General features: G+C 47.3%; 1 protein-coding gene and 1 non-coding gene across 2 annotated transcripts in view; both read left to right on the top strand.

Moving 5' to 3' along the window:
* LOC104654055 (transmembrane protein 132C-like) overlaps positions 1-20,084 on the top strand; it is a 361,240-nt gene that overhangs the window by 111,937 nt on the left and 229,219 nt on the right. The window lies entirely within an intron of this gene.
* LOC115900212 lies at positions 15,283-15,386 on the top strand. The gene has a single exon (XR_004059880.1). It is a non-coding gene; the product is annotated as a small nucleolar RNA U13 (small nucleolar RNA).

The raw sequence follows: 20,084 nt of genomic DNA, 5'->3' as shown, positions 1-20,084 counted from the left end.
ATGTGCATGTGCATCTGTGTGTACATGTGTATATGTGTGTGTGTATGCAGTTGTTTAGGTGTGTGCCTGTATGTGTGTGCACCTGTGCATGTGTGTCAGTGTGCATGCATGTGCACCCCGTGTACATGTGTGTGGGCATATACACGTGTCTGTGTATTTGTGCTCTGTGTATATATGTGCATGTCTGTGTATTCCTCTAGGGCAGGAACTTAGAAGTGGGCAAGGGGTGGGTGCATTTTCAGCTTTCACAATGGCCAACTGCCCGTTGGCCAATTCACTTCCACACGCAATGAAATCAACTTCATGTGGAAACACGCTCCGGGCGCTGAGGAGCTCACAGCCCTGCTGACTTGACCCATCCTCAGGGACGGATGCTTGAGCTGTTTCCCAGGGTGCTCAGGCTCTGGCATCCGACTGGGAATCCCTGGGTGTCCTGGGATTCAGGGCAAGATAAAGCAGGTCAGATTAATGCCACAAAGCCCCCCTGTTCTCCTAATCATCTTATCATTCCTAAGTTCAAAAGGAATTTCTCTCTCCACCCCCAGGAGGTTTCTGTTCCCCCTCCCCAGTCCTTGTCTTTGCAGGGCAGGGGACCATCGGTGTTTCTGGAGCTTGCTTGAATGAGTTTTTCCAGGCGAATACTTTCCCATAAAGACACAATTAATGCAGGAAGGAATCATAAGCCCAGGGAGGGAAAAGGCTAAGCCATTTTGCTTTCTTAATGGCTCACAAAGTTCTGCTCTGCTTCCAGGAATGCTCGCAGTATAGCCACTCTCTGACTGAGCAGTCCTTCCATATCAGGTTAGTTATGGATTATCTACATAAGGACGCTTTTTAACTATTAAGAGAACTGCATCTGTTTGGCTGGCCTACTTTGGCCCCATGGCTAATGCCAAAGGGTGGGTTTTAGCTAAGCTGAACAGCTTAAAAACAAAACAAAAACAAACAGCTCCACTACCACCAAAGAAACCCACACAAACAAACAAACAAATCCTACAAAACAAAAAGAGATGCTCAGGTTCCAGAAAAGGGGACAAGGGAAGAGTCAGGTGGGCGGCCTGCCATTCAGAATTAGAGGAGCTGAATCTGACCTTCTCCTTCTTGAAAGACAAGGAGACGATTTAGAGAGCGAAGTGAATCCAATAAGTCACTGGTTTGGGAGGTGCTGAGCATGGGCCACGGGAGGGGAAAAGATCTGGGGGTGCACCGCCCTGCAGAAGAAACCATGGGTTGTAGGAGCCACCAGGGCAGGGGCTCCTCCAGCAGTTGTGCCGTCCCCAGCCTCAATGACAGCGGCAGGCAGGATTGTACCATTTGGCTTCTATCAAATGAAGAGGGATTCAGAGGTTTTCAGAACCCCATTTAGGGGAGGGAATCTTCATTTTCATGTTCAAGATCGGGCAGCAAAGTTTCCAGGATTCCAAGCAAAGCAAGCCCATGATGGTGGGTTGGATGGCTCTTGTATGGCCTTTGGTGAGGCCACCGTGTTGGGGACTCTATTGCTAGGCTCCACTAAAACTTCTGAAAGTCAGAGGGTGGTTTTTAAGACCTTTCTTCTTATGGATCAGTCTTGTTCAGTTCTGATTTTTACATGTATTTCTAGAAGCTATTTGTTTCACTTCGTCAGGCCTCAAGCAGTAAGTGAATATTCTGTCCCCTCCAAATCCACCTCCCACAGTGGGGCACTAAAGCCTGACTTAGTGAGGGGACTTTACCTTCTACTTTCAAGTAATGTCCACCAACCCTCCCTTCAAAGATGCACACACTGAGACATAATGAGCCTCATGCCAAATGCCATGTAAACAGAGTCCCAGCAAAGGCCGCTGCCATGCAGGATGTGGTCCTCTCCGGGCTCCTAAAGCCTTCACGGCCACCGTGACGTTCACATTCAGGTCTATCAAAGTCCAGGCTCCTGTCTTGGTGTTCGTCACTTTGTCTCAAAACATTCGAGAACTTTGCGGGCTGCCATACCCCTTGGCAGATTCAGATGGCATCAGTGTGACGAGAAGGGCTCGGCTTTGGAATTTAGATGCATCTGTGTTGAAATCCGATGTGACTGGAGACCTGGTTATGGTCTCAGCCTCCCTCTTCCCATCTGTGGAATGGAGGTAAGGTGACCTGCCTCAGGATCATTGCGAAGATTAGAGACATAAACACGGAGTCCTCGCAGAGCCTGATACACGACACGTGATCATCACATTTCCTTTTGCCCCTAAAATGTTTCTGTTTTCAATTGATGTGAGGGCCACCATAAGAGAACCCAGCCTGTGGGCTTTGTCTGCAGTATGTATAAAATCATGATTCTGCTTTATACAGGATACGTTAAAGATCCATTTTAGCATCCTTGAAGTCATTGGAGGAGAACAGGGAGTTAGGAAATGAGAAACCATCTCTGAAGTTAAAAAGTTAAAGAGGAAATATAAGAAATTCAATTTGGGCAAAAGTCCTTAACTGAACCTCTGTTGCATAAAACACAACACATCAAAAATAACTAGGGAAGGACATTTGATCTGCGGCTCTGATTTGCCGCAGTCGCAAGTGAGAGTCGTGTACTGGTGATGTGGGTGCCCTTTGCTCCATGGGTTGCTGGCAGACGGGGCCTGTGTCTCCCAAGCTGGCTGCCTACTCTGAACTTGGGGTGAAGGCTACCTCTTGAGCACAGTGCTCCCACAGAGAGCTGGGCTATGGCCCCTGGAATAGCCCCTCAGGAAGTATTTGGCCCTGGCTGGCTTGAAGGGGTTGCTGGTAGGACCCCCTCACACTTCGACCTAGAAGACACGTGTAACGAGGCTGTGTGTTATTCAAAATTTTATGAGCAGAAAGTGTCTCCCCATCAGAACTCTGAAAGCCACTCCTTAGCCAGATGTGTTTTCATCAGAGGTGGCATTTTATTCATTTGCTCCTTCCCACATACCCCTCTCAGAATGTTCATTTATGACCCATCCAGCAGACCTGAGAGGTGTGCCCCTGTAAGCGGCACAGTTTCTCTCTTTCACCAACATTTAACCCTCTATTTCCTAGGCTGCTGGAAGGGCCATCGCTTGCCTTTGAACCACAGGGGAGACACCTTGTTTTTCCCCCTCCAGGGGCACAGACACAGAGGTGGCTGTCCCTGCAGAAATTTTCCTCCACGTTTTCTCTTTCCCTTGGGCTTCCCCAAATCCTCATCCCTCGTTCCACAAATGCACACCCTGCCTGGTCTCATGGTGGTGGAGAATAAACTCAGGGGCCAGAAGGGTGGATAAGGAGATAAGCGATGAAATAAGATAAATAAAAATAAAAATGCCACAGCAGGGATCTCGCGGCAGTACCCACTCCGGGCTGGGATTGTTCTACATGTGTGACAGGTGTTAAGTCCTCCCATCTTCTTGGAACACTGTGAAGTCAGTTTCATTCTTATCCCCCATCTTTCAGATGGGGATGTTGAGGCAGAGAAAGGGGGCACATTTGCTTTACGGTCGCGCTGCCAGATCAGGTCCTGACGCATAGTCAATGCTCCATATTTGTTGAGTGAATGAAGATGTGAATGAGAAAACTGGAAATGAGACCAGGATGGTGGCTCACACCTGTGATCCCAGTACCTTGGGAGGCTGAGGTGGGAGATTCCCTTGAAGCCAGGAGTTTGAGACCAACACGGGCAACATAGCGAGACCACATCTCTACAAAAAATAAAAATACATTAAAAAATTAACCAGACATGGTTGTTACACACTTGTGGTCCCCGCTACTTGGGAAGCTAAAGCAGGAGGATTGCTTGAACTTGGGAGTTCGAGGCTGCAGTGAGCTATGAATATACCACCGCACTGCAGCCTGGATGACAGCAAGACCCTGTCTCAAAAAAAAAAAAAAAAGAAAAAGAAAAAAAGAAGAAGAAAAAACTGGGAATGGGAATGCAGTGGGTTGTGCTGTGCAAAGCTCTCAGCAAAGCCCCAATTCGGGAACCCGCAGGACAAGTAAGCACATGTGCATGCTGTCCTGAGCTAGGCCTTACCACGTGTGCATGCTGTCCTGAGCTGGGCCTTACCTCTGACCGGGATGCGGGCATGGAGGTCACTCCAGAACTGGGGCTTCTGCACCAGGAGGCGTGGATGCCTCTAGCTGGTCATCCACCTGGAGCGCTGGGCTTGGGAAACCTGTGCCTGGGAGGGAACTGCACACTCAGCGTTTTGCCCTGCAAGGCTTTGAGTGACTGAGTTCTGTTGTGGACTCCTCCAGCAATTCAAAGGAACCAAGTTGTTCTCAATTCATCACAATTAAAAACAAAAATCAGCTGGGTGTGGTGGCTCACACCTGTAATCTCAGCACTTTGGGAGGCCGAGGTGGGTGGATCACGAGGTCAGGAGTTCAAGACCAGCCTGGCTAACACGGTGAAACACCATCTCTACCAAAAATACAAAAATTAGCTGGGCATGTAGTCCCAGCTACTCAGGAGGCTGAGCCAGGGGAATCGCTTGAACCTGGGAGGCAGAGCTTGCAGTGAGCCGAGATCACACCACTGCACTCCAGCGTGGGCGACAGAGCGTGACTCCGTCTCAGAAAAACAAAAGTCACGCGGGCGAATTTTGTGTGTGGAGGCGCAGGTGGGTGTCACCCTGCCTGGCTCCAGGAACCCCAGACCCGGCTTGCTCCTGGGCAGCTGCGCCCGGCCCTCACCTGTGCCCTTCCGCGCCCTCTGGTGGCAGAACTTAGAAATGTCCCCTGGCTCCTTGGCCGGGAGGTTGCTGCGTGGGTCTGACTTAGTCCCAAGAGGCCAGGGCTTCTAGTTCACCCGGGGGCTCCCTCCACTTCCAAGAGCCTGAGCCCAGGAAAAGCATCTCAGCCAGTGGCTTCCTCTTCTGGGATCCGTGGGCTCAGTGTGGAGAGAGGAGGAGGCTCCTCTTAGGCTTGCGTGGCCAACCCAGAGAACACATGGCCAGGCAGGGCTGGAATGCCAGGGCGGCCAGCTGGGGACTCTGGCGATCTGAATACCCAAGGGACGGCCCCTTCCTGACTCCAGCCGATGGCTGCCAAGCAGCAAATCCAGTCTGATATTGCCCCAAATCTTAACTTTTCTTTTTTTTTCTTTTTTTTTTTTTTCTTTTTTTTTTTTTGAGACGGAGTCTCGCTCTGTCGCCCAGGCTGGAGTGCAGTGGCCGGATCTCAGCTCACTGCAAGCTCCGCCTCCTGGGTTTATGCCATTCTCCTGCCTCAGCCTCCTGAGTAGCTGGGACTACAGGCGCCCGCCACCTCGCCCGGCTAGTTTTTTGTATTTTGTTTTAGTAGAGACGGGGTTTCACCGTGTTAGCCAGGATGGTCTCAATCTCCTGACCTCGTGATCCGCCCGTCTCGGCCTCCCAAAGTGCTGGGATTACAGGCTTGAGCCACCGCGCTTGGCCAACTTTTCTAAAGAAACTAAGAATCTAAGTTTTTATGTGCTGTCTCTAATTTTAAAGAAGTGGCATCCCAACTTCCCTCCCTCTCTTCTTCCCCTTGTCTCTTCTCTCTTCCCTCTCTCCCTCCCACTCTGTTATTCTTTTAACTGCTGTGTGTGCAATAAACTGTCCGAGGGCCAACGAGGCCCCCTGGGCCTAGACTTTGAGACTGCTTTCCTGGAGAAGGTGTCACTGAGTCTGAGCTCCGCAGCCTCTGACCGGCTTGGACCAGCACTGGGCCAGGAGCATGTGCTCCGGGTGAGAGAGCATGGCTGGGACGCCCCGCAGGCCCAGCCATCACCTTGCTGTGGGGGCCACCCCGAAGAGGTACAGTCACCCTCCAAGGAGGCTTGGGCCGTGTGCTCTGCACAGCTGACGTTGGCTGGCTTCCCTCCTTCCCTCCGCTTCCGGGCGCTGATTTTGTGTTGTTTATTTCAGTTGCCCTAGTTTTGATGCAGTAACGGGGAGGATCTTGTTTCCACTTCTTAACAGAGTGTTGGTTTCACACGTAGCTTGAGGAAAACAGTGGCAGCTGGCTAAACACATACCAGATACTGAATTCACAGGAGGCTGCTCCAGAAGAAGTCTGTGCGGGCAACAGAAGACCGTGACAGTTTGTATTTTGTCAGACTCTGCGGCTACCTTCACACCCTACAAGAGTCCCCCAGGGAGAGACGAAGACCAGAGACACTGGCGAGATGCAGAAATGAGTCCGGGGCATCCAGGGGGTTGGCAGCCTGAGCCCCAAGGGGTGCTGACTCCTTTACTTTGTTCGTACTTCATTCATTCATTCATTCATTCATTCATTCATTCCATACTTAGTAAGCACACTCAAGTTCCAGATACCAATCTAGGCACTGGGAACAAAGGAGATAAAAGTCCCTCTTTCCTGGGCTGCCCAGTCTAATAGGAAAAGAGAGACATTATGCAAAGAAAACAGCAAAAAACAAAGATCATTTTGGAGAAAAGCCATGAAGACAGTGCGGTGGAGGTGGATGGGGACAGATGGGGACGGATAGAGATGGGGTGAGAGCTGCTTCCGCTGGGACAGTCAGGAAGTAGGCTCCTGCCAGGGCACATTGTCCTTCTTGAGAGTGCTCAACACCGCCCCCCACTGCATGCCTGCTTTCTGCTTTCTCCTACCAGAACGTAGGTATCATGCTTGCAGGAACTCTGCTTTGTTCACGGCCGCCCAGAACAGAGCCTGGCACATAGTAGGTGCTCAGCCAATGTGTGGATCATGGAGGCAGCACTTGCATCATGAAAAGGCTCCATGTGCATTTGGGGAAGAGCATCCAAGAAGAGGACGTGGCCAGCCCCGTGCCTCTGAGTTGGCATAAACATTCCATGCAGGTCTGTGTGGCCAAAGGTGGGTGCACACTGAGTAGGGGGCATTGGATGGATCTATGTGGACACAGGCCAATTAAGGCCCAGCCCTTGTCACATTAAGAAGCTTAGATTTTATTCAAAGCTGCTGAAGGGTTAAGTTTTCTGTTCTGTTTTGTATCGTCTCACTTTGTTTTGTGTGTGGCAAGGTCTTGTTCTATCACCCGTGCTGAAGTGCACTGGTGCAATCATAGCTCACTGCAGCACTGGATTCCTGGGCTCAAGCCATCTTCCCCTCCCAGTCTCCTGAGTATCTGGGCTGCTGGTATGCCCCACCCTGCCAAGCTGATTGTTTCATAGAGATGGGGTTTTGCTGTTTTGCCCAGCTGATCTCAAATGCATGGGCTCAAGTGATCCTCCCACTCCAGCCTCCCAAAGTGCTGGGATCACAGGTGTGAGCCACCCACCCGGGAGGTTATTCGTTTCCTGGGCTGCTGTAATGGAGCAGCACAACTTTCTTGGCTTGAAAATAACCCAAATTGATTACCTTATAGTTCTGGAGGCTGGAAGCCCACCATGGGCCTCAGTGGGCAGAAAGCAAGGTGTGGCAGGGCTGTGTTCCTCCCAGCAGCTCTGGGGGCAAATGCCTTTCCCTGCCTTTTCCAGCTTCTAGAGGTGCCCATCTACCTCGGCTCCTGGCCCCTTCCCCCATCTGCAGAGCTGGCAGCTGTGGGCGGGTCCTGCTCACTTCGCATCTCTGCAGCCTCCTCTGCCACCTCCCTCCTCCACTTCTAAGAACCCCAAGTTACATGGGGATCACCCAATCACTCTGGATGATCCTCCTGTCTTACTGTCAGCCGACTGGCCACCTGCCTCCACCTGCAGCCATACCTCCGCCACCCTCTCCCTGCAACCTCACGTACGCACAGGCTCCACGGATTAGGATGAGGCCCTCTCTAGGAGAGGGGACATTATTCTGTCGACAGGGTTTTAGGTCAGACAGGGACAGAATCTGATTTCTGGCGTGTAAAGATCCCTCTGTGCCCAATGGGGAAATGGGTCACAGCCTGGAAAGAGCAAAGCCGGGAGCCCAGGAAAGGGCTGTGACGCTGTCCAGGTGATCTGCACAGGTGTCCTGGGCTGAGTGGTGGCCATGGAGAGAAGATACAGGGTTGCTTTTAGATATAGGCAGATACAGGGTTGCTTTTAGAATCAGATTATCTTCTGGCTTCCCAGGCTTTTATGTTGAAGCTGTAATTTGAAGAGTTGTGTCCCGTCCTCTTGGTGCATTTTATCAGCTTCCAGTGAGTGGAGGCTGATGCCTTAGCACCGCCATTCTCAAAGGGGTTCCTGGGCCAGCAGCATCAGCATCACCTGAGAAGTTCTTTGAAAATGCAAATTCTCAAGCCACTCTAATTGAGGGGCTCCTGCAATCACCCTTCCTCCAAGTGGTGCCCATACAGTGTGCCACAGTTTGAGAACCACTACAGTAGGGTTGGTGCTAACACTGAAATCCTAACTCCACTCTGGCAGCTGGCCAGCAGGAGGGCCTTGGAGGAGTGGCCTCTGGGAAGGCCAGGAGACTCTTTCTCATCATTTTTCCAATGACTTACTCAGCATCCTTTGCAGGAGTTGAGGGCAGACCTCACGCGAGAGGCTCAATGCAGTGGGATGGACGAGGCTTCCCTGACTCCCTCCTTTGCACATGTATGTTAAGTGGACACATGTATTCCCCTCAGGAAAGGTACCTTCACTATCCATCAGCTTTCCCCGAGGACCCCAGAGCCCAGCAAAAGATTAAGTAGCCCTGGTCTGTGTGCTAGACATGATGAGGGAACAATCCTAGTTAGCATTTACTGAACACTTCCTGCATATTGGATTCTGTTTTAATCGATTTATAGGCATTGACATAGTTCATCCTTCCACCAGCCTTAGGAGGTAGGTATTGTTAGTACTGTTGTCCCCATTCCACAGACAGGAAAAGTAAGGCATGAAGAATGAACCTCCTTGCTTTAGGTCACACAGATGCCAAGTGGCAGAAACAGGATTCACAAACCTTCAGAGCCTGTGCATTTTGTCCCCACACAGACTCTAGACCATGGGTCTGGCAAACCAGAACCCTCGGGCCAAACCCCTGCCAGCTGCTTCTATATGGCCTTCAAGCTAAGGATAATCTTTATATTTTTTAATGGTTTCGTTTTAAATGGTTACATAAATACTTACATAGTATCCTCAATTTTGCCTCTTGTCATAAAATACCTACTATCCACTAATATCTATGACCTGAACCTTTAATAAAAATTTTGCAGAGTGTCCCCCACCCTCTACACGCGCTCTCTCTCTCTCTCTCTCTCTCTCGAGGTGTGTGGATGCAACGCAGACCCTTTCCTCTGTGGAGACAGGGAGCTCCGTGCTTTGAGGTGCTCTGGTGGGGATTTCAATAAGCCTCTGCAGCAGTTCCTGGGGGGAGGTGGGTTATCACTGCCACTTCATTCATCAAGAAAGGCTCGAACCGGTGGAGCCACTTGCCCAGGCAGCTGAGTTAACAAGTGAGGATTTGCACCTTCATCATGCCTGATACAAAAGCATATTCTTCCTTCTCAACTGCCTGCCTGGTTTGAAAGAGCTTATATTCCAATTTCTCAAATAAGATTTGAGTATGAGAGAGCCTGACTCCAGAACATCATGAAGGAGCACAGTGTGTGGTCCAGGTGAAGGATGGGGAGGAGACACAGGGAGAAGGAAGGGCCAGTGCTGGCCGGGGATATCAAGGAGGACTTCCTGGAGGAGGTGGGGTGGCAAAGACAGACAAGCAGGCGATATTCAAACTTTCTTATACAAAAGGAGATTATTTCAGGGGTGTCCAATCTTTTGGCTTCCCTGGACCACATTGGAAGAAGAAGAATTGTCTTGGTCCACACATAAAATACACTAACACTAATGATAGCTGATGAACTAAAAAAGAAAAAAAAAAAAACAAAAAAAAAACTCTTAATGTTTTTAAAATATTTACAAATTTGTGTTGGGCGCATTCAAAGCCATCCTGGGCCAAATGCGGCCTGCAGGGCATGGGTTGGACAAGCTTGATTGATACGTTTCTCTAGCTAAAAGCTGCATGATGGTCTCTAGCCTGAGGCATAGATGTATCAAGGTGCACAAACAGTGTGAACTGCAAGTTACAGAAACCTAAAAATGGGTGGTTCAAACAAAGTTGGGACTTTATTTTTCTTGCAAAACAAAAAGTCCTGGGAGATGCCTATCATGGCATGCAACTTGTCCTAAGCATCATTGCTTTAAAATAGTGCTTTATTGACCTCCGCTTGTTCTAGGAAATGACTGTCCACAGTCAACCTGTAACACTGAACAATCTTCCTCCTTTGAAATATCCTCAAATTGCCCCCGTGCTCACTTGCAGCTAATCCAGGGCCGTCAAATGTACACGAAGACCAATTGGAAAGTCTCTCCCCTCTTCAGAATTCCCAACTGCATAGGACCCTTGCCAATCAGACACTGTCCCAGGATTTCCTCTTTTACTATACAAAATAGACTCTCTCTTCCTGGAACCGTTGAATCCTTGCTGAAAGGAAACTGTCAGACAATAGGCTTCACCACCACAAGCTCATGAATGGACAGCCCTTGTTTATTTTGCTGCAGAATCAATTTTGACAGTCCAGTGTTTAGCAGGAGTTTATATTCCAATTTCAGTGTTTGGCATGCATTAACATAAATACACGTGAATCCAATATCTCTTAGCTTTCTTCTGTGACAGGAAGGGGTTACTAGATGCTGGGCTGAAGGAAAGGAGTTTTGTGTTTGGCAGCCCAGGCTCGCATGATGCTTCAAGATGCCAAGGGGGACCCAGTTCCTGCTGTTATTCCATTCAGTTATCCTCAGCATGAGCTTCTTGCCTCATGGTCACAAAAAGGCTGCTCCATCTCCAGCATCAGATCAGCATTGCAATCGGGCAAAAGAGAAAGGGCAAATGGGCAAAGGTACCTGATGATGACTCAGCTGTGTTCTTTTTAAGGTGCTATCCTTTGAGCTCCACCCAGCAACTTCCTCTTGTAGCTCTTGGCCTGGATGTCGGCACACAGCCATCCTTAAGTGCACGCAAGGCTGAGATATGCACTTCTTTAAAGATGGTGTACTAGTCCATTTTCACGCTGCTGATAAAGGCATACCCAAGACTGGGCAATTCACAAAAGAAAGAGGTTTAATGCACTCGCAGTTCCACAAGGCTGGGGAGGCCTCACAATCGTGGGGGAAGGTGAAAGGCATGTCTCACGTGGCGGCAGACAAAAGAAGAGAGCTTGTGCAGGGAAACTCCACTTCTAAAAACCACCAGATCTCATGAGACTTACTCACTATCATGAGAGCAGCAAAGGAAAGACCCGCCCCCATGTTTCAATGATCTCCCACTGGGTCCCCTCCACAACACATGGGAATTCAAGATGAAATTTGGGTGCAGACACAGCCAAACCACATCAGACAGCCATATGGCATTCCCCAAGAAAACAGGGATTCCAGACACAAGAAGAAAACTGATACTGGGAAGTGAGCATCCTCTGCTGGGTGCTTTCCGGGTTTCTTTACAGGCAGGAAAGAGAACACACTTTCCTAAGGACTTTTAATAACATGAGTAGGCACAGAAAGGGGGTTGCCAGAGCTATAAAGCAAGCACAACTTGGGTTAGCCCACCTGAGCAGCATGCTGGGTGCTCACAAAGGAAAAAGTCCTTTCCTTCAGCCGAACATCTAGTGACCCCTTCTTGTCACAGAAGAAAACTAAGAGATGTTGGATGCTCATATATTCATGTTAAATTCATCACCTTTTCTCTTCTTCAAAGATAGATATTTAAGAATAGCAAAGAACAAGGAGGGAAAAAATAAGAAATTCTACCTTTAAAGTGTGTGCACCTGTTAGAGAACCACACGAAGCATACACAGGATAGGATATGCATCTGCTTTGTTTTCAGCCAGCCAAATCAGGCAATAGTAGCTCTGTTGCCAAGGGAAGGTCTCTTAAAGCAGCATGTTAATTGCACAACTAATGTGTGAGTAGAGTCTCCCTTATTTTACAAAAAAATAAAAAATCTAGTAAACCTAAAATACATGTGACCATCCCAAAGATCTCATCTCCCTTCTACTCCTCTTAGGTAATCACTTTTGTAAGTGTGATTTATTGTTTATAATTTTTTTCTAAACATGTATATGTGTGGTGAGTACATATTTACACACAAACACACATAAATATATACATATATACAATCATAGTGTTGTGTTTCAGTTTTTTGTTCTTGTTATTGTAACGCAATTATATTACATTTATTAATATTTTATGGAAATAATAGAATACTAAATATCATATTTAAATATACATTTCATTCATTTTAATATATTAAAATTAATTTAATATAATATTAAGCTATACGCTTATATAAATATTAATATCACTATAGTTGTTTTAACATAATTTTTTTTAGCATAAATGATATGTTCCTTGTGTGATAATTGTGTAATAATGGTAACTAAACAATATCCACTCTCGCCTCCTTCCTTACTTACCAAATACTAAACTTGTTGGAGGTGGCAATGTGCCCAACTAAAAATACAGATGCTTCTCTACCTATGATGGGGTTATGTGCTGATAAATCCATCATAAATTGAAAATATTCCAAGTTTGAAAATACATTTCATACACCTAACCTATGACACATCACAGCTCAGTCTAGCCTACCTTAAACATGTTCAGAACACTTACATTAACCTACACCTGGGGAAAATAATCTAAAGCAAAGCCTGTTTTAGGATAGAGTGTCGAATGTCTCATGTAATTTGTTGAATATTGTTCTGAAAGTGAAAAGCAAAGTGGTTGCCTGAGGATTCAAAGCACAGTTTCTACTGAACGGGCATCACTTTCACACCGTCATCAAGCGGGAAAATCCTACGTTGCGGTATCCTAAGTTGAGGACCAAGTGTAATCTCCTTCCCAGACCCCCTTGTAGTAGGTGCAGTTGTGAGCCAGGATGGCAAGAATGTATAAACTGATGTTCACTGAGTTACCTGAGCCAATAAAAAAAAAAAAAAAAAGGTGAAGTAAATAGACTTACCTAATACAGACATTTTGCCCTTAATTTGGTTCTCCTGGAACTCAGATGCAATGGCTCGATGGGTAGCAGCTTTGTTGTGGTCACAAGCATGAAGCCCTTTAGTAGAGTTGGTGGTATAGAAAGATACATGGATGCGGGGTCCTTAGTGAATTCACGAAGCCATTGAATAAGCTCTGGGTAGTGTTTCTCTAAAGTTCTGTGGGGGGAAAAAACTACAAAGAAAACGTAATTATATTATTGTGGTTATTTGTTTTTACGTAATTAACATTGTTTTCACCCGATAACACATCTTGGAGATGTTTCTATGCTAATACGTGTAGTTCTCCTTTCCAGCTGCTTCCTTATAATAGTAAAAAATTAATAGGTAGTTGTAAGTGGGGGTTGAACAATGAGGACACGTGGACACAGGAGGGGAACATCACACACTGGGTCCTGTCGGCGGGGTGAGGGGCAAGGGAAGAGAGAGAATTACAAATGCTTGCATGCATTAGACAAATATCTAATGCGTGTGGGTCTTAAAACCTAGATGACGGGTTGATAGGTGCAGCAAACCACCATGGCACGTGTATACCTATGTAACAAACCTGCACGTTCTGCACATGTATCTCAGAACTTAAAGTAAAAAATATATATATATATATTAATAGGTAATATTTTTGAGGACCTACTATGTGCCAGGCATGACTGAGCACTTTGTATTTAGTAAGTTGTTTCATCTTCAAAATGGTCCCAAGAGGAGTGTGCTGTTATGGAGCTCTTTCTACAGATGAGAACAGGGGTGCAGACAGGCTGAGGGAGCACCCACCTTCACAGCTAGGAAGTGGCCAGGCTGTGTGTGCTTGGAGCCCGGTAGGCTGACCTGGAGCTGCCCTCTCCACAGGGCCCTATCCTCTGTCTCTCTTCTCTTTCTTTCTTGACTGCATTCTCTCCTGGGGCTTGCTGCGTTCAGGCAGTTTATTGTGGATAGGCTCTTCTATTATTTCCTATCCGGCGCAAAGCTGCAGTGGACACCTTAGCCATGTCTGCCTGTGCCCAGGAGTGGGAGTGACCCTAGGGTAGCCACTGGCCAGGGAGCATCTTAGGTCAGCAGATGGCACTCAGAGGCTTCAGTGGCTTCCAGTCAGGTGCCCCCATCACACATCAGCAGCTCTGATGTGCTACTGCTCCCCCCAGCCTCACTGGCCCTGGGGTAGGGTAGCCTTCTAGTAGCTGGGCTCAGGACATCTCTCTGCCCCTCCCGCATGATTAAAAGGTGGTTTCTTCTCCTTCCTCCAGCATACTGTGTCTCCACCTGTGTCCAGGGACCATAGCGTTTGCTTAACCTGAAGGCGTTGGTCCCATAATGGAGAGAGAAAGGTCTGGATGGAGCTTCGCCATGTGTCTTCTAACATGGTTCATTCCAGCTCCCTTGTGAGTGCCGTTTTTTGTGGTTTGTGAGTTTGCAAAGGAAGGTGCATCTTTCTGGAACAATCGCAACCGTCAGGGGCCTTCAGCGCCCAGCCGCAGCAGCGTAGCAAGGCAGGCGGCAGCGAAAGGTCATACGAGGGGGTCTCTGTTCCATAGGGAAACTTACAAACCACCAATAAACAAAGCAGAAGAGTGGGTCTGCTGTTTGCTCTTACTATGGGTTTGCAATTTGAAATAGCAAGTTGGTTCCCATGGAGGTGGACTGCTCTCGCCCCTCCCCTTGGGACATTGCCTCCTCCAGTGCACCTCCCTCTTCTGCGTTCCAACCTTGCACTCCTGCAGTTTGGAGTCCTCTTGCTTCTGTCCTCACATGGCCACCTTCTACTTCTAAACAATGATTAGGGTGCAAGTCTGCCCTCACCTGTCATATGCCCATGCTGACTTCTTCCCATCTGAGCCCTTCCCTATTGCGACAGGCCACCTCCCCTCTGCTCAGCCTCCCATGAGTTTGATAAACACTGTTTAATTATCTGTGTGCTCCCTACAGAAGCAAGGCAGCATGGGGCACAGAGAAGCCTCTTAATGTTGATGGAGGGAAGACTGTTCCTTATCCTATCCCTCTGTTGATTTTTTCCCCCGATTAACGTTAAGACTGAGATGGATGTCTTGCCGATGCAATATTAAATAAGAACCGCGATAAGCTCAGGGGCCTCATCCATCAGACAAGATGCTGAGCATCAGTCAGTTAAGAATGACAAGAAGACATCTCAGGCTGGCTCAAGCCATGGAGGAGAAAAGTACAGGGGCCTCCAGCTTCAGGCGCTGCTGGATTCAGGGGCTCCATCTCCTGACCTTTCTTTCCACGATGCTAACTGTACATACTTGCAAGCTGGCATTCAGCATCTCTAGACTGACCTGAGCATCAGCCGGTGATAGTTCTGCAACCTTTGTGTCTACCAAGGACTGACACTCTCTCTGCATAGGGAAAACTGGAGCCAGAGTGAGACACAGATTTGAAATAAAGCCTAGTTCCTTTTGTAGTCCACAAGGGTGATGATTGGGTTTTCACGCTCATGTGCGAGACGTGTCTCCCTCAGACCTTGTTATGATGTTGGCACCTTGCTCATCTGATGTGAAAAATAAGAAATGAACAAAATTAAAAACTACATAACATGAAGCCTGTGCTCTGAGACCAGATAGCGTGGAAGTGAGCACAGGGATCCTGAGTTCAAATTCTGATTTCAGAATTCTTAGCTGTGTGACCTTGGCTGAATTACTCAATCTCTCTGGGCTTCAATCTCTTTATGTGAAAATTAGGGATAATAAAAATACTTCATGCATAGGGTTATTGAAAGTACAAAGAAGTCGATATATGATAGGTAGCACCTGGACCAACATGGTGCTGATTGATGGTCTTACTGTTGTCCTCCTCCTGTCTTGTCCTCCTCCTGCCTGTCTTCTCCTCCTGCCTGTCTTCTCCTCCTCCTGTCTGTCTTGTCTTCCTCCTGTCTGTCTTGTCCTCCTCCTGTCTTGATAATCCAGGTGTCACAAGGATAAAAGATTTCACCTTCCACTTAAGGGATATTTTTCTCCATTGACTGTTGAGAATTCTCCCTTGTAATTCCCCATTCCCTCTTGGAAAGCTCAGCTTAAATGTCCTTTTCACACGTTAAAGGCTATAAAATGAAAGAGAAAATTGATTTTATCTTCTGGTGTATTCTTTTCTCTTTTTGTTTACTCAGCCATCAGGAAAGCATTTTCTACTTTGTCCCCTAAGACTTGTCATTAATATAATCATTCTAAATGCTGGTATAACCAAACAAAACTACAGATGCTAACTAGCAAGCAGATGAAACTTACATGTGGGGGGAAAATGTGGATGACTCAATGGTACATACAAGTTTTTAATTATCTGTAATTAGTGGGAAAGAAAATATGTGGACTATATTAAAACTAAGCTCTTTATTTTTGAGGAAAAAGACCATCATAAAGAACAGGAATGCTCTCCCTTTTATTTATATGAATTGAGATAATTGGGACTCTCAGGATTAACGTAAGTTTCCATCATAAATAATACCACCATCTGTGATAAATGCATGCCTCTCTCTTTGAATAGATACAGCGAAACGTTCTCAAACCATATGCTATGTGAGCAGCAAATGCAGATATTTAAATTCTGCTGTAACATGCTTATATTATACAACTCTAAACCCTCCTGATTTTTTTTTTCTTTTTGGTTTCCATTTCCAAACTGTTTTGGAGGCATAGTAAAAAACATGTTTACATTTTGATTCAAAGAGGTAAACCCGGTCTGTAATTCAGATTGTAAAATGCGCTGAAGAAACACTAAGAAAGGTCTCCTGTGCACTAACGCGACTCAGAAAGGCTTCCTCTCTCTCAGGGGTCCCCACACCATGGCCTGTGGGTCAAACCCAGCCCACCACCGGTTTTGTGTAGTGGCCTGAAAACTAAGACATTTTTTTACGTTTTTATGTCTTTAGATAGTTGGGGAAAAAATCGTTACATAGGGTGGTAGTCTTTTTGACGTGTGAAATTCAAATTCTAGTGTTTAAAGGAAAGTTTTCTTGGAACACAGATAGAGTCATTTATTTACATTTGTCTCTGGCTGCGGTCACAGAGGGTTGAGGAATTGCAGCGGAGACCGTTTGGCCCCGAAAGCCTGAAATACCTACTGCCTGGGCCTTTACAGAAAAAAAGTATGCTGCCTCCTTCTTTATATAAATTGCAAAGCAGAGTTACTGCAGTTTGGATAAAGCAAGGTGTGTCCCTTTAGAAGCTTTTGTCTGAAAGTGAGAGAAAACCATTGTGCGCTGAGGAAGCCCACTGGCTCACATGGCTGGGAGGGCAGTGGCAGGGTGAGATCCGGGCGAGCTTCTCCCAGGCCAAGCCCTGAGATAAAAGCACGGTCCCTTCCCTCGCTGTGCCCACCCACAGCTGAGCGTGTCTCTGGGCACTCGTGCATAGATTCCAGATGGATAACAGTATTTATGGGGAAACTTGCTCACGCATTGGCCCCTGGGGTGAAAGGCGTTTGCTTAAGAGTGAGGGACCTTCTTTCCCAGAAATCCTAACACACTTCTCCTCATAGGTCCTTGGCCCAGTTTGGCCTAGGGCAGGGCTTTCCCAGCCCAGCACAGTGATCTTCGGGGCTGGATGATTCAGTGGGTGGGCTGTTCTGCGCAGTGTAGGATGCTGAACAGCATCCCTGGCCTCCGTCTGCCCACTAGATGCTAACAGGATGCCCCCAACCCCATTCTTTTTTGTTTTTTTGTTTTTGCGGGGTTGGGGATGGAGTCTCGCTCTGTTGCCCAGGCTGGAGTGCAGTGGCACAATCTCGGCTCATTGCACCCTCCGCTTTCTGGGTTCAAGTGATTCTCTTTACTCAGCCTCCTGAGTAGCTGGGCTTACAGGCACGCACCACCATACCTGGCTAATTGTTGCATTTTTGTGTGTGGAGACGGGGTTTCACCGTGTTGGCCAGGCTGGTCTCAAACTCCTGACCTCAAGGGATCCACCCGCCTTGGCCTCCCAAAGTGCTGGGGTTACAGGCTTAAGCCACCGCACCTGCCTGCCCGCCCCCCGTCACCTGCCCCATTCTTAACAATGGAAAAAGTCTCCAGACATTGTTAAATGTCCCCTTGGGAGCAAAACTGCCTCTGTTTGAGAATCACGGGTTTAGGCCTATGTGTAACTGAACCAGGTAATGGGAATGAGGTTGGAATTGCCCTGTTCGATTTAGACCAGGGATTGGCAAACTACAGACCATGGATCAAATCCAGCCCATCACCTGTTTTGGTACGGCCTGCAAGCTAAATATGGTATTTACATTTTTAAAGATTATATAAGTACCTATATGATACTGACGTTTGTCTTCTAGCCTGCAAAAACCTAAGATATTTACTTCATAGCCCTTTAAGTAAAAGTTTGCCAACCCCTAGGTTAACACCAGTCATTCTCAACCCTCACCTTTATGAGTCACGAAATGAAATAATTTGATAACCTACATGTGTACATAATTAAAAACAAATCAGAATAGTGCTCTGTCATAGGGAGGAAAAATAATTCAAGGTAAAGTAATATTTTAACAGGTATATCTAGAAGACCGAATGAAGTGGTCAGGTACTCGCTCCTGTATTTCGAGTCACTGTGGGTGTGTCAGCCATAGATGCAGACTGGTGCAGCTGTGTTGGAGCAAGTTGAATTTCACACGCAGATTGGGCATTGTGGATGTAATTTTCGAAAAGGATCAACAACTTTTTAGATAAGTTTCATGAAAGTCCAATCTCCACCCCAGTAGTTGCAATTCTGGAACACATACAGTGTGTGAAATCATTGCCCTTCTCCCAATTATTTAGAGGATGTTTAAGATCTGCTCTTTGCTTGGATCACTGTAGATGGGTTTCTCACCTCTGTGAATGTCCAGTGGGGCAAAGTCATGCAGAATCTGGGCAATTCTTTGTGGTTTTAGAACGGTCTCGTGCTGTGCAGAAAACCCAGCCAAACTGGCTGCTCTCAACACGCTAGTGGTGTTCCTCCCCGCGGTCATTGTGGTAATCAAAAATGCCACCTTCCCCAAAGATGTTTCCATCCCTATTGCCAGAGGCTGCAAATATGTGACCTGCCTGTGGAAAGAAACTTTGCAGATGTGATTAAGGTAGGGCTCTTGAGATGGGGGGATTATCCTGCATCATCCAGGTGGCCCCGATGTCATCACAGGGGTCCCTGTAGAGGGAGGCAGGAAGTCAGGGGTGAGAGAAGCTGCCGAGGTGCTGGCTTAGAAGAGAGACTCCAAGCTGAGGAATGCAGGTGACCTCCAGAAAATGGGAAAGGAAACAGATTCTTTCCTGAAGCTTCCAGAAGGAACACAACCCTACTGACACTTCGAGGTGTTGTTGTTGTTGTTGTTTTTGTGTTAGCTTTTATTTTAAGTTCAGGGGTATATGTGCAGGATGTGCAGGTTTGTTACGTAGGTAACCATGAGTCATTTGGGTTTGAATATTTTGTTGTACAGATTATTTCATCACCCAGATATTAAGCCCAGTATCCATTTAGCTATTTTTCCTGATCCTCTCCCTCCTTCCACCCTCCACCCTCCGTTAGGCCCCAGTGTGTGTTGTTTCCCTAGTGACACTTTGATTTTAGACTTCTGACCTCCAGAACTATATAAAAAGAAAAAAAATTTTGTGTTGTTTTAGGCAGCTAAGTTTGTGGTAATTCGTTCCAGCAGCATAGGAAGCTGACACACCGTCCCTTAGAGGAGCACCTGTCCTGGGAGAGCCCCAGCCTGAGCCAATCAGAACCCACCTCCAGATGGACCTGGGTTCCAAGCCACGTTGTGGGTGGTCAGCAGGGGAGGGCAGGCGGAGGGTGTGGAGGAATTGGCCACATGGCCACCAGCCAAGCCGCTGGCTGAGCTTCACTTGCAGAAACACTGATACCGTGGAGTTAAAGCAGCCCGTGTTAGATTTATCACTTCGCCTGGTAAAGATTTCCCTCTGTGCCTACCCAAGGCACCCTTCTCGTGCTGATGAAGTTCAAGATTCTGAAGATTTTAGAGCATTTGTCTTTGGAAGGCACAGCTCCTTTGCTGTACTTCTAGGAGTCTGACTGAGTCACCTCTGAAAGTGATTATGGAGCTCTCCCAGAGAAAAGGGGGGAAATATCCCCCCAGGGGCTCGGAGGGGAATATAAGTACCTGCTCTTTTAAAGGAGAGTTTGACGGTTATGAAATTGCAAACCGCGCTATGTAATTTCAGCAAAGGATATTCGGGGTTTGTTCAGAAGAGGCATTGAAATCAAATAATCCATTT

Source organism: Rhinopithecus roxellana, chromosome 10 (assembly GCF_007565055.1).
Source record: "Rhinopithecus roxellana isolate Shanxi Qingling chromosome 10, ASM756505v1, whole genome shotgun sequence".
Classification (NCBI taxonomy): domain Eukaryota; kingdom Metazoa; phylum Chordata; class Mammalia; order Primates; family Cercopithecidae; genus Rhinopithecus; species Rhinopithecus roxellana.
This window is presented reverse-complemented; position numbering and strand designations above follow the sequence as displayed.